The sequence below is a fragment of the Hyperolius riggenbachi genome, chromosome 6 (genome assembly GCF_040937935.1).
Source record: "Hyperolius riggenbachi isolate aHypRig1 chromosome 6, aHypRig1.pri, whole genome shotgun sequence".
NCBI lineage: Eukaryota > Metazoa > Chordata > Amphibia > Anura > Hyperoliidae > Hyperolius > Hyperolius riggenbachi.
Window position 1 is genome coordinate 78,653,005 of NC_090651.1, and position 15,810 is coordinate 78,668,814.

Below are 15,810 nucleotides of genomic sequence, written 5' to 3' on the forward strand. Positions count from 1 at the left end.
CAGTCTTACTAGGAATTTTGTAGCTACTTTAATAGAAACTCAGTGACAAAGCCATCAGAATGGAATATTTCATACATAACTGGCTGTTATTGCAAGCTCATCCATGCTATTGATGTATGAAACATGGACTGATCTGTAAATTAGTTCTCTCTATGCCTACTTCCTTTACTCTTCTGTTTAAAGTGAACCTGAGGTAAGAGTGATATGGAGGCTGCCATATTTGTCTCCTTTTAAACAATACCAGTCTCCAGGCAGCCCTTGGCTGCAGTAGTGTCTGAATTACACCAGAAACAAGCATGCAGCTAATCTTGTCAGAAACATCTGATCTGCATATGCTTATTAAGGGTCTATGGCTGAAAGTAGTAGAGGCAAAGGATCAGCAGCACAGCCAGGCAACTGTAATAAATATGGCAGCCTCCAACTCTTAACTCTTACCTCGGCCTCACTTTAACAAATTTCCAGCTTCAGTTTCCACCAGTGTTATGTGATGATTAACAGCAGGAACTTGTAGCTGCAGAGCCCTGTAGCCAGCGACAAGTCTCTGTTGCGAACAATGGCATAACTACAAATCAGTCTCTATCCCCCCACCCCAGCAAAACTTTCATGGTGCACCCTTTCACAACCATTCCCTTGGTGACGCACACAGCATGGGGGTCCATCATACAAGGGTCATATAACAAGTGTGGCCATCAGGATGTTCTCACCCATAACATGTCTAGCCACAAAAACACGTGATCTTAAAGAGAAACCGTAACCAAGAATTGAACTTCATCCAAATCAGTAGCTGATACCCCCTTTTCCATGGGAAATCTTTTCCTTTTCACATACGGATCATCAGAGGGCTCTGTATGGCTGATCTTGTAGTGAAACCCCTCTCACAGTGTGATGGGCAATGGATCTAACATCACACTGTGGGAGCCTTGTTGCATTGTGAGTAATAACACCTGTTTACAGCTGCTTCCAACTGCCAAAAAAAAGGAAGCATTAGCTCCTTCCACTGACATCGCCTACCAGCAGTAAAAATGTCACCATGTGATAAATGTCATAATGCAAATCAGGAAGAGGAAAGTTTTTACAATGGGAAAACACTGATTAAATCATTTATACATAAGTATTGCTAAAATGAAGCACTTTTTTTAATTACATTATTTTCACTGAAGTTTCTCTTTAACCAGTTCGCATTCAGTCGTTTTTCGCTTCATGCATCCGAACAATGTTCACCTCCCATTCATTAGCCTATAACTTTATTACTACTTATCACAATGAACTGATCTATATCTTGTTTTTTCCGCCACCAATTAGGCTTTCTTTGGGGGGTACATTTTACTAAGAGCCACTTTACTGTAAATGCATTTTAAAAGGAAGAATAAGAAGAAAACGGAAACAAATCATTATTTCTCACTTTTCGGCAATTATAGTTTTAAAATAATACATGCCTCCATAATTAAAACCCACGTATTGTATATGCCCATTTGTCCCGTTTATTACACCATTTAAATTATGTCCCTATCACAATGTATGGCGACAATATTTTATTTGGAAATAAAAGTGCATTTTTTCCGTTTTGCATTCATCACTATTTACAAGCTTATAATAAAAAAAAAAAAGAAATATTTCAATCTGACATAGATATTTAAAAAGTTTAGACCCTTAGGTAAATATTTGTGTTTTTTTTTTTTTTTTAATTGTAATGTTTTTTTTTTTTTTTAATTAAACATTTTATGTGGGTATTTTTGGGAGGGTGGGATTGAAATTGTATTTTTTTTGTAAATATATGTGTATTTTTATTTTTATTTAACCTTAAGATGTAGTTTACTTTTTGGCCACAAGATGGCAGCCATGAGTTGTTTACAGTGACGTCACTCTAAGCGTACCACGTACGCTTAGAGCGACATAGGAAGCAGAAAAAGCGTAGCTTCCGAGAGAAGCTGTCGCTTTTTCTGCGGGGGAGAGGAATCAGTGATCGGGCACCGTTGCCCGATTCACTGATTCACTGGCTAACAAACCGCCGGCCGGGAAGGCCGCGTGGACGCGCAGGAGCGCACATGGCTTCCTGGACGTGAGTTTCACGTCCAGGAATGTCAAATAGTTAAGTATCAGAGACTGGAAGTTTAGTAGTCGTGGCCCTCCTGCACCTCTGGGCCCCCATGCGGTCACAGGACCTGCTCCCCTCCTAGTTACGCCGCTGGTTACATAGCTGTAGTGTTATGAGGCCCTGAAGTACTGAGATGTCCTTATGGTGGTCCATCGGTTGCAAAACTTGGCTTTGTAGTGCTGGGGTCTTGGCCTCGATCTGCCCCTAAGCAATGTGATCATATTTTATTTTTAGCTTCTGTCATTAAACTGATCAACAACACAAAGGATAAGTGTGAGACACAAACACACAAGTCCTTTGTTCAGTGACCCAGATTTGCCTTCAGATGGAAGAATGAGCAGGGAGCTTGCATGTACATGGCCACACATGACAGTACGACTACCTGTGACTGGCGCTCCTCAGCTATTACATGTTTAACAAATTGTGGCACTTGGTTACCCTTGTTTCTTACTACCTCCGGCCCAGTTTCCATGCAGTGATGTTGGTTTATCGTTAAACAGATTAATACGACTCTAAACATTCCTCTGTGTTGTCACTGTAAACGTCCTCTGTGGGAATGTTCAGGTCGCCCACTACAGAAGTCCGATCATGGTTACTTCCTGTACTCCTACCTTTGGCCCTTCTAGGATGAGTGGATATTCCTCTGCTAAGAGTGCCAGTCTGTAGAAGTATTGGTATTTAGGAAATGTATGAAAATAAGATCACATACTACTCTCTACACCAAATTTCCATTGCACGGTGTATGCCTAATCCTATTTATAGGAGTACCTGTGCTGGGACATACCATACGTTGTATTAATATTTGCTCTAGATGATGTGTTGGGGCTTAGTTTCAGGGGATGTCTTATTTTTCCATGAACAACAATCTACATTTATTCTTGAACAAAAAGAAAATCAACATTTATGCTATAACTATAGTCATATAATCGCCATTGACCTAGCTCAAGGAGCTTTGGACTCCAGTGCAAGTTTTACATTATACCCTCCTATACATAACAATTAATGCAGTGCACCAAAATCTGCCAAGGACAACCAGTGTTAGAGGTGCAAGAAGGGGATGGGGAACAGTTTAATGATCACTACTATACAAAGCATCTATAGAAGTGATCATTACCAGCACAGGACCAATATAGAGCTAGTACTGTGGTTGAGGGAGGGACCCTTCTGGGCCCCAGTGGGTCGCAAACTTTACACCTCTATTGCTACGCCACTGGTCATCGCATTCCGGAACATCATCATAACTCTCCAAACTCTGAACTTTTTTTAAATGAACTGTAACTAGTGCTTATTTTTGTTGTGAGGCTTATATTAAAAAATCCTGAAAAATCATGCTAGGGCTTTTTGTCAGCATAGGACTTCTTTTCAGGTAAAAGGGGTCTATGTAGGAGGCACCCATTAACCAAGCCGACCCTGTACAGCTTGTCTTTAGATTAAACAAGGGGACTGCTAAAACCATATAACTCTCAGGGACCAGTTTTGCTAATGTGCAGATTTTTAGGCAATTATGACATTTTGTATTTACAGATTAACAACCTACAAAGTGCTTAAACATAAAAAAAAACTCTTTCCATTTCAAACCCCCATCATTTCTTCCAGGTACACTTGTACGCATTTAAGGAACTTGGCTGGTACCGTAGGTTGTTCCAAACATGTAGAAGAACTAACCACACTTCTTATGCAGATGTAGGCTAAATCTGTTGGGTCTGTCTCTTCATTTAAATGCCTCTTGGTGTAATCTAAGACAGACTCCATTGTATTGAGCAAGGAAGAAAGCTGGCACATGCAAAGTCAATCTTTATTGGTTCCATGTAAACATATGGCCAACGTTTTGGAGCCGCGTAGGACCCCTTGTTGGTCACAAGGGGAAGACATTATGGTTAGATTAGATGGGGGTTGGTTAGGTCCACAATAGATCACACGGCCCAGTTACAAGACGTCAAGGTATTTCTGGTTTGCACTAATTAACATTATTACACTGCACAGAATAACACTTAATTTAGATCCTTTTTGAACTAAGCTTAAAGTCTGTTCTTCAGAGCACTGAGCCGTGCTCTGCCTTTTTGATGTGTGGGAAAGATGATATTCTCTAATGCCAATAAATTCTGAAGGGTGCCATCATAACATACCTTTTCCCTGTGGCGTTATAAAACAAGCATGAGAGAGAGAGAGACTAAAGAGAGTCTAATGTGGTCAGGTCTATGCTCTACTTCTTCCATTTCACCAAGTCTCCGAAACTGTAAGTCTCACTCCTGGTGTTGCTGCAGTGTAGGAGTCTCTTAAGTCAGTACAAATATTGTAAGTGGATGGGAGGGGAGCGGGTGAGGGGTGAACAGCGGGCGAGGAGAGAGCAGCGGACAGGGGGTGAACAGTGCCCCTCTGTTCTCTACCAGGATGTTTAAACTGTTTAAATTAGAAGTCGGAAAGAAGATTAAACTTCACCGACTAGCGTGGCTGTAAAAACCATTTCCTGGCGTTTCTTTTCCACCGTCCTTTAAAGAGCATCCAACCAGCGCTTTAGGAGAACGACATCACAGGGATATAAAAGCTGCCCTGATCCTCCCGCCTTTTCATGTGAACATTGCTTTTGATTCAGTGCCATGGTAATGTCAGCAATGAGCCCTGCGGCACTGAGCGTTTTATGTTCAGGTGTATATTTCTGGGATATGGAGAGAATCACTGGGCCTGTTTGAATATGGTTCTGCAGGCTGAAGATCATAGGAGAATATAAGTGAACTTGCAACTCTGGCCTGGACATATTAAGTTACATATTAGCATTTTTCACCTGGATCATATGCAACCTCAGCGATGGCTACTAGAAGGTTAATGCGTTAGAGGTTTTGTGGGTGCTGTAATGTCCATAGGCCCACTGCAAATCGGAATATGGGATTCATGAAATCCTAGTTCAGGCTTCTCTCTTCTTATGTATATTTTAATTTTACAATAATTCGCTATTCACAAAGTTTTGAGCATTGTGCGTTTGTCCTTTTTGCAATAAATACTGTATATTTAAAATACCTACTGACTTTTGCCTTGTTCCTTTATTGTGTTGTTGCCATCTAGGTGGAAATTGCTTCCCCAGCATAGAACATTTTAGCTGATGCATTCCACCTCCTCCTACTGCTTGAAGAGCTTATCACTTTGTGGTCAGCAATGCAGCTGCAGTTAGTCCCTGCTCAGAGTGTAATAGTGCATGTAATCCTTTCCACACCCTCCTTAAAGGGGCACTATGGCTAACTTCTTCTATTTTAATCACGTTAACATAAATATTTGTTTGTGCAACAATGTTGTTGACATTTAATGTGGCTGAGTGCTTTTTATTTTTACACTGGTAATATCCATATATTGCTAATGAGTCACGTCGGGAGATTTCCTTACTGACGCCAGATCAGCACAATCTATTATGTTGTAGGAGGCATCTGACGTTTGTCTGTTTAGCCGTCCCCCCCTCTGGTCCGCTTAGTGAGGATTATTCCAACTGTGACTGCACACTTTGTGCAGTTACTGATACCTCTGCAGCCGCCGTACAGCGCAGACCAGCGCCGCACGGCTCTATACTTTCACGCTGCCCGCTGAGGACCCCTTATTTAAAGCTGGCACAGCTACGGACACCTATTGTTGTCCGCTGCTGTGGTAACCAGCAATCATTTTTTTTTCAAGTGCGCACTCTGCAGACAATAGGTGTCCGTAGCTGTGCCAGCTTTAAATAAGGGGTCCTCAGCGGGCAGCGTGAAAGTATAGAGCCGTGCGGCGCTGGTCTGCGCTGTACGGCGGCTGCACAGGTATCAGTAACTGCACAAAGTGTGCAGTCACAGTTGGAATAATCCTCACTGAGCGGACCAGAGGGGGGGACGGCTAAACAGACAAACGTCAGATGCCTCCTACAACATAAGATTGTGCTGATCTGGCGTCAGTAAGGAAATCTCCCGACGTGACTCATTAGCAATATATGGATATTACCAGTTTAAAAATAAAAAGCACTCAGCCACATTAAATGTCAACAACATTGCTGCACAAACAAATATTTATGTTAAAGTGATTAAAATAGAAGAAATTAGCCATAGTGCCCCTTTAAAGCATTTATAAAAACGTGTACCTCTCATTGCCCTGGCTGCAATAGGAAACAGTCCCTATTTATGCTTTTGTTTAACCCTTTTATAAAGCTGCTGGGATAGAGTGGGAAGGGCTAAATCATTTTTTTCACACACTGAGTTAATACCTCAGAAGAGGGAGGTGATGTCAGGTGATCTGTAGAAACGACTGGCTACCGCACCCACCTAGCATCTTCTTGTTTATTTAAAAGACCACTATTGTGAAATTGTAACACTTAAAATGCATGTAAACATAGACAAATAAGAGGTATGTTTCTTCCAGAGTAAAATGAGCCATAAATTACGTTTCTCCTATGTCTCTGTCACTTACATTAGGTAGTAGAAATCTGACATTACCGACAGGTTTTGAACTATGTATGTAGAGACAAAAAGGAAGATTCGGGAGCCCCAATAGTGTAAAATCGATGGTATACAGGTTATTAATTGATAGAATGGTATACTCACAAACAGGTTGCCGAGCAATCCCTGAATGCACCAATGGGGAATTTTTCCTGTCCCCACTCGGGCTAAGATGTCGATCTCTGTAGATAGAAAAAGGTAGTAACACCCATCCACTGGGTGGATAAATGATCACTTTGAGGAACAGAGGCACCAATGAAGTATAAAATAAATTAAAAACTGTTTAAAATTGGGGGTTTAATGGTGGACTTGCCTCCCCACAAAAGAATACTCTAAGAGTGTCTATACAGTGGGATGCGAAAGTTTGGACAACCTTGTTAATCTTCATCATTTTCCTGTATAAATCGTTGGTTGTTAGAATAAAAAATGTCAGTTAAATATATCTTATAAGAGACACACAGTGATCTCTGAGAAGTGAAATGAAGTTTGTTGGATTTACAGAAAGTGCACAATAATTGTTTAAAATTAGGCAGGTGCATAAATTTGGGCACTGTTGTCATTTTATTGATTCCAAAACCTTTATAACTGATTATTGGAACTTAAATTGGCTTAGTAATCTCAGTGACCCCTGACCGACAAACACAGGTGAATCCAATTATGAGAAAGAGTATTTAAGGGGGTCAATTATAAGTTTCCCTCATCTTTTAATTTTCTCTGAAGAGTAGCAACATGGGGGTCTCAAAACAACTCTCAAATGACCTGAAGACAAAGATTGTTCACCATCATGGTTTAGGGGAATGATACAGAAACCTGTCTCAGAGATTTCAGCTGTCTGTTTCCACAGAAAGGCCCCGTTCACACTTGCGGTTCGAGTCCGCAAGTGTCCAGGGGTCCTGGGGCCGCAAAGAGACCGTACGGGTCTCTGCGGTGGCCACAAGTTGCCACCAGTTGCGGATCCGGAATGTATCAGTTCCGGCTACAATAAAGTAGCCGGAACTAGATACATTGCAGTGCCATAAAGGCACCGCAAGCATGGGAGATACCGGCGTGTAGTCCGGGCCCCCCAAGTGGCATAGGACCGGTGCTGGAAGCATCCGGTCCTATTGCCAGTGTGATGAGAAACATCCGTTTCTTATTGCACAGCATGGCCGCATGTTCGGGTCAGGATCCGGTCCGCAGCCGCACCGGGACGGACTGAAAAATGGAGCATGTTGGAAAAAAAGCCGGATCGTCCCGGAGCTGCGTTCCCAGATCGGATCCGGACGGTCGCACGAGTGTGAATGGATACATTGATTAACAATGTATCCATTCACCATCCGCTGTGTACGGAGCGTTCCGGGTCCGGGGAAGCCGGACCTGGAACACTAATGTGAACCGGGCCTTAGGAACATATTGAGGAAATGGAAGACCACAGGCTCAGTTCACGCTAAGGCTCGAAGTGGCAGACCAAGAAAAATCTCGGATAAACAGAAGCGACGGATGGTGAGAACAGTCGGTCAATCCACAGACCAGCAGCAAAGACCTACAACATCTTCTTGCTGGAGATGGAGTCACTGTGCATCGTTCAACCATTCAGTGAACTTTACACAAGGAGATGCTGTATGCTAGAGTGATGCAGAGGAAGCCTTTTCTCCGCCCACAGCACAAACAGAGCCACTTGAGGTATGCTAAAGCACATTTGGACAAGCCAGCTTCATTTTGGAATAAGGTGCTGTGGACTGATGAAACTAAAATTTAGTTATTTGGGCATAACAAGGGGTATTATGGATGGAGGAAAAAAAAAACACAGCACTCCAAGAAAAACACCTGCTACCTACAGTAAAATATGGTGGTGGTTCCATCATGCTGCGGGGCTGTGTGGCCAGTGCACGGACTGGGAATGTTGTCAAAGATGAGGGACGCATGGATTCCACTCAGTATCAGCAGATTCTGGAGACCAATGTCCAGGAATCGGTGACAAAGCTGAAGCTGCGCCAGGGCTGGATCTTTCAACAAGACAACGTCCCTAAACGCTGCTCAAAATCCATTAAGGCATTCATACAGAGGAACAAGTACAACGTTCTGGGATGGCCATCTCAGTCCCCAGACCTGAATATAACTGAAAATCTGTGGTGTGAGTTAGAGAGCTGTCCATGCTCGGAAGCCATCAAACCTGAATGAACTAGAGATGTTTTGTAAAGAGGAATGGTCCAAAACACCTTCAACCAGAATCCAGGACGCTCACTGGAACCTATAGGAAGCATTTAGAGGCTTTAATTTCTGCAAAAGGAGAATAAATATTGATTTATTTTTTGTGGTGCCCAAATTTATGCACCTGCCTAATTTTGTTTAATCCATTATTGCACACTTCCTGTAAATCCAATAAACTCAATCTCACTTCTCAAATATCACTGTGTTTGTCTCCTATATGATATATTTAACTGACTCTTTTTTATTGTAACAACCAATCATTTATACAGGAAAATCCTGACTCTTAACGGAGTTGCCCAAACTTTCACATCCCACTGTATGTGGTATAGTGCCAGGCAGAGGCGCTTTACCACATATAGACACTCTTAGAGTTGCTCCTTCTTGTATTTTTGCCTGAGGAAGCGGGCGTGAGACCCACGAAACGTATTACTCTTTCGGAGTAAGAAATAAATGTAATTTGTATATTACACATTATTGTGTCTTCTTTTGTGGGGAGGTAAGTCCACCATTGTCCACCATTAACCCCCCCCATTTTAAAGTTTTTAATTTATTTTATGCTTTATTGGGCCTCTGTTCCTCAAAGTGAGGTTTTGAACTGGTCCATCTCTTCATGGGGGATTCTCAGCAAGGTTTTTATTATTTATAAAGATATTCCCTGAAAATGATTTATATGATGATGGGCAGCCTTTGTGCTCACTACACACTCCAGCTAGGACAACCTCCATGAATCAATCTGTCCACTGTAAGCAGAGTGGCATGCTGGGAATTAGCAATGTGCATGCAACTTATTCTAGTCATATCCTCATCTGGCTAATTAAGGAATCTCATCACCTCACCATAGTGTTGTATTAGTTGACATTTTTTGTCTTCATGTCTAACTTTTGACATAATTGGGACATTTTCAGGTCACTGGCTCTAATACTAATGACAAAAAATGCGATCTATGGCTTACTGCATTCTTGTTGGGATCATTATCCAAAGCAAGGCTTTGCTAGCTTTTGACTATGAAGAAAAGGGGACTTATTACTCTCACTGGCCACTTTATTTCACAAGTTCAATCGGCTAATCAACTAATCTTACGACAGTAACTCTATGCATTTAGATGTAAAAACAGTTTGCTGATGTTCAAACAGAGCATCGGAACGGAGAAGACAAGTGAGCCTTTAAGAAGATGGGCTGCACCAGCAGAAGACCACACTGGGTGCCGCTCATGTCAGCCAAGAAAAGGAAACTGAGGCGACAGTTTGGACAGACTGACCAAAATTTAACAATACAAGACAGAAAACATTTTCTGGTCTGGGTCTTGATTTTAGTCGAGACATTCAGATGGTAGGAGAACCGGATCATCCACAAGGCAAACCTAGACAGTTGCCTAGGGCCTGGAGAAAGTTCTAGTGGGGCCTGGTGGATGATACCTGCTACCAAAACTTACTAAAAAGGTTACCTTCAGTGATGGGCAAAAACTGCTATCTCACCTAGATCCCCATTTCATCTTAATTTTTTTCTGAATGGTAGGATCAGAATTTGATGCAAACATGAAAGCACAATCCATCCTGCCTTGTGTGAACCGTTTAAGCTGGTGGCATAATGGTGAAGGGTACATAGTCTAGGCATACTTTGGGCCCCTTGGTACCAAGGAGATTCAGATTCATCAAAACAGTTGCAAAGACCATTAGAACAGGCCTAAAGCAGCTGATTTCAGCTATTATACACATAAATGATTCTGACAGGCTTCTGCCACTTGCTTTAGTTTTCTTTGCCCCTGCCATGACAAATATGGCCCAGAATGTTTGTGTAGACTCTCATGGCTTCCTATATAAAATGAATGTAGCACAGCATGCTACAAGACAGGATTGCTTGCAGGTATCCTGCATCAGGACCGGATTTACCACAAAGCATTGAAGGCACGCGCCTATAGGCGCCTGATGATGGAAAGGCAGCTCACTGCCCTCCCTATGCACCTACCTCCCTCCTTCCCTATGCAAAGTCCTGATGCTAGTGTAGATGAGAAGTTTCCCCGCTCTCGGCATTCCACTGACGAGATCTTCCTTCAGTCAGGGACACCTCTAGCTACATAATACGGAACTTCCTTTAGCTACAGAATACTTGGGGGCACCACTAGCTACATAATATTGAGGGTAGTTCTGGCTACCTGATACTAAGGGGCACCTGTAGCTACTTATGACGGGCAAGGGAAGTAAGGGAGAAGTGACAGCTAGGACAGCCAGCACACTTACGGTGCAGTTTGGTGAGGTTTGTAGGTTCATGAAGGGCAAAGTCTAGGGTGCCAGGACAACTGTGCCTATAGGCTCCTGTGATGTAAATCCAGGCCTGTCATGCATTCTAAAAGTTAGAAAACTACATAGATAAAAATGACTGCAATGTGCACGGCCTGCTGTGTTTGTTACACAGAGGCTATAGGTGCCATTGATATGGTGGTCTTGTGGAGGGTGGGATGGCAGGTTAGCAACTATACATTTCTTCTTCAGTTGGTTAGGATGCAGGTTATCTCGGCCACATGGATTGCAGCAAAGCGCTCCTAACACAGGCATAGTCTGACTATGTTCATTGTAAAGTCAGCAGTCCCCCCTTTCAGTTGTTGGGAGGAGGGACTGGATGGGCTCCTGTAATTCATGCAGTGCATCCTTCACTCCCCAGTCTGTAGAGGCCGAGCTGTTTTCCAATGCCAGATCAGCACATTCCACAGGAGCTGCTGGAGACTGAGCTGAATACAATATGCTCACAGCACTGTACTCACAGCACATACACCTCACAGCAGAGTGAAGTTCTACAGCACTGGCCAATACAGCAGAATACTGTGACACCTGAAGTCTAGTGCCTGAGCAATTGGGGATGCAGAGGTTGAGACTACAACCACTGTATTAGCTCTTCATTGGTGCTTTAGTGGTAATAATCACCCCCATATGTGTTTTGAATAGTGGTTATTTGACAAGCTGTGCCCCTCACATGCTTAAACCTATCTGACACTGCAGCTGACCTTGGCAGGCTTCAATCAATTGTTAAAGGGGTTCTGTGGATCATTAAAAAAAAAAATCCCCCAAACTGACACTTACCTGGGGTTTCTATCGGCCCCCTGCAGCTGTCATATCCCGCGCCATCCTCCTACGATCCTCCGTTCCCCAGCACCGGTCTATTATTTGTCTAACTAGACGAATATTGCTTGCTCCTGCTCGCGTCTCCGGGAGCTTACTGCCCAGTACAAGGTTTTCACGTACTATGCCTGCGCAGTAAGCCTCCGATGACGAAGCGGGAGTAAGCATGCGCGTGGCCACGGCCGCGCAGCTGCAGTTGATGGTCTGGATCAATTGGACTGGGACCGGCGGCGGGGAACGTAGGATTGTAGGAAGATGGCGCGGGACATCACAGCTGCAGGGGGCCGATAGAAGCCCCAGGTACTCAGTTTTTTTTTTTTGATGATCTACAGAACCCTTTAAAGAGACACTGAAGCGAAAAAAAAATATTATATAATGAATTGGTTGTGTACTATGAATAATTACTAGAAGATTAGCAGCAAAGAAAATATTCTCCTATTTTTATTTTCAGGTATATAGTGTTTTTTCTAACATTGCATCATTCTATAATATGTGCAGATTACACAACACTCAGCATTCAAAATGATTCTTTCAGAGCAGTCTGTGAACTAATGACCTCTCCTCTGGCAGAGAAAAAGTAAATAGTTCAATAACAGTTGAGATAATAAAAGTAAGAAAACAGCCCTCTCCACGACTTTGAAAGTCGTAGACCTTAATGGCTTTTTTGCATAGAGATAACAACTGGAGTTTCTTAACTCTTCCTGTACTGGAAACAATTAGACTGATGTATCTGATTTTAATGTTTTATTTCTTAGCTGTACTACACATACAAATCATATCATAAATTTTTTTCCGCTTCAGTGTCTCTTTAAGTATACAGAACTTGAGGGCACCCAATGAAAATCCTACAATGGAGCCCATAGTGCCTTCGCTACGCCACTGCTGAAATATTTCCCTTATTGAGTATTGAGGTGTGAGGAAATGGCATGACATACGGGCCCATATGCAATTCATTTTTTCTACGAAGTTCTCTCCTAGGTGATATTTTTACAACTTTAAACCACCAGCAAGCAAGCAAATATTCAAAATAATTTTGACAGCACCTTTTCACCTACTTTTCGGTACTTTTTCCATTATAAAGAGCTAAAAAGTTATTTTAAAGCAAAGATGAAAAATTATCTCCTAGCAGAAGACCCAGGAGTAAAAGTTAAAGAGAATCTGTAAGCTCAAAATGTCCCCTGGTGGTACTCACCTCGGGTGGGGGAAGCCTCAGGATCCTAATGAGGCTTCCCCCGTCATCCTCTGTCCCATGGGGGGGGGGGTCCTCGCTGCAGCCCTCCGTACAGCAGTGACGTCAATATTTACCTTCCCGGCTCCTGCGCAGGCGCTCTGACGGCTGTCGGCTCCGAAGTAGGCGGAAATACCCGATCGCCGTCGGGTCTGCTCTACTGCGCAGGCATTCCATCTACTTCGGAGCCGAAAGCAGCCACAGCGCCCCCGCTGGAACCAGGGAAGGTTAATATTGATTTGACAGTCGGTCTGTCGGCGGCTGTTCGGAGGGCTGCAGCGAGACCCCCATGGGACAGAGGACGGCGTGGGAAGCCTCATTAGGATCCGGAGGCTTCCCCCATCAGAGTTGAGTACCCCCCAGGGGATATTTTTGATGTTACAGTGTCTCTTTAATCAGTGGCGTAGCTAAGGAGCTGTGGGCCCCAATGCAAGTTTTACGATGGGGCCCCCCCAAGTACTCTACACATAACAATTGATACGTCGCACCAAAACCTGCTAATGGCAACGACAGTGTCAGAGGTGCAAGAAGGGGATGGGGAACCGTCTGTTAATGATTACCACTATTCAAAGCATCTATAGAAGTGATTATTATGAGCACAGGACCAATAGAGAGCTTATACTGTAGTTGAGGGAGGGTCCTTCGGGCCCCTCTGGCCCAGGGGCCCCGATGCGGTCGCTACCTCTGCACCCCCTATTGCTACGCCCCTGTCTTTAATTACATACAGCCTTCTTACCGGAGAGCTGAGGTAGCCATATATGGGCAGTTTGTGTCCCCAATGATGTTATTATCCTGCTTTTAAAATCAATAGATTAATTAAAAAGCCAGGGAGTGACACAAAACCAAACACCCCACTAATCGGGGGAGGCATGTCTCATCCCTAAAAACTCACCTGCCTGCTCAGGGTTCCCAAAGATACAAGACCCACCTGTAACAAGAAGAATGCATTGAGGAGCTGTCATCTCTTTTTTACTACTATCGGGTGCCCCACCCCTTCCTACGAGGTACTTAGCAGCAATTTTCAAGGAAACTTTTTTTTTTTATTATTTTAGACACACTGGGCTATATCCTTTTATCTTTTCTCCTGAGTTTTCTCCAAAGAGATAATTTTTCATTTTTCACAACTAACTCTCCGGCACTTGGCAGCTGAAACGTACTGAAAGGTATTTTTTTAGTAAAGTTTGAAAATATCTCCATGGAGAAAATGCAGGAGAAACGTTAGTAGTATATGTCCCACTGTATCTTCTGGTTATTTCCTCACATTATCACTTCCTCTATTTAAAGTGTACTTGTAGGGTTAGGAAGTGCCCCTACGAGGTACTCAAGTCAGGGAAGCCACTGGATTCTCCAAAGGCTTCCCCTGTCCTCCTCCACCAGCACTTCGACCCGCTTTTTAACAGCGTTCACATGTGCAGTATCACAGACTCGCTCGGGCTCTAGTGGAAAAAGCCGATTGGGTCTGTGATACTGCGCATGCGTGAGCTGTCTGCACCTGTGCAGTAGCACGGACCTGATTGGGCACAGCTTTTTCTGCCCGAGCGAGTCTGTGCTACTGCACAGGCACAGACAGGCCACTCTTTGGGATCTTTGCAATTAATCTGATCACTCTTCATAACATTCTGGAGTATATGCAAATTGCCATCATAAAAACGGACATTTCCAAAAGTTTTGGCCATGACTTTATGCTGCCATCAGATGTTGGAGCAATGGCAACACCTTTTATGGAGTGATGAATCATGCTGACAGTATGAAGGACAAATCTGGGCATGTCAGCTGTAAGAAGAATGCTACCAGCCTGCATGCATTGTGCCAACTGTAAAATTTGATGGAGGGTCAATGATGGTCTAGAGCAGTTTGCACAATTTGGGGACAGTATGTTTTTGGGTTGTAGGAGGAAACCCACGGTGGTGAAAATACAAATTCTGTGCAGATTGTGCCCTACTATCCACTACATCACTGCCCATAATAGACATATAAGCAATAAAGGTCCTGTTATGTGGGAAAATGGCCTTACACATGGCCAAGCTGCAAGGCAGTGAGGCAGATAAGTCACAGCAGGATAGTGCAGAGTCTACAACTCCCAATCAGATGGCAAGATACAGAACAAGTCATACATGCATACAATTAAACAATTAACTCCCCCCCTACCTTCACCACCCCTCTCTACACGGTCCCTCTGTCAGTAACACATAAAGTATAACTCAGGACAAGCTAAATGGTTTTATATTATACCAGCCCTATACAAAATAATAATAGACCAGTAATTACAAAAAGTTATTTTCCACCCTAGATTTAGCAATGGGATTTACAGTTGGGGAATAACCATCCTAGAGAACTGTGTGCTTTCCAACTTAGTGGAATCTGAGGGGCTTTTATTCCTCTTTTCAGCATGTCGGTGTTCATGTGCAGGGCTGCCATAAGGGGGGGGGGGGGGGGGATACAGGAGGAGGTCTGGTACTGGACTTGGGTGGGGAGCCCATTGCTTTGAATAGGGTCCAGAAGATTGTAATTGCATCCATAAGGAGCCAAAGGCGGACTTATTCCATATAAATGCGCATTTAATTTTACCAATGAAATGTTCAGAAGGTGCATATTCGTGGGATGGCCATGCAGTGTACAGGCACTAGGTAGTGTACCTCTGGTGAGATTCAAAACTCTCTACCGCTTACTTAGCAACTTTGATGTTTCCTTCTCTCTTTCCATCTCTCCCTTCCTCTCTCCTCCCCCTCCTCTTTC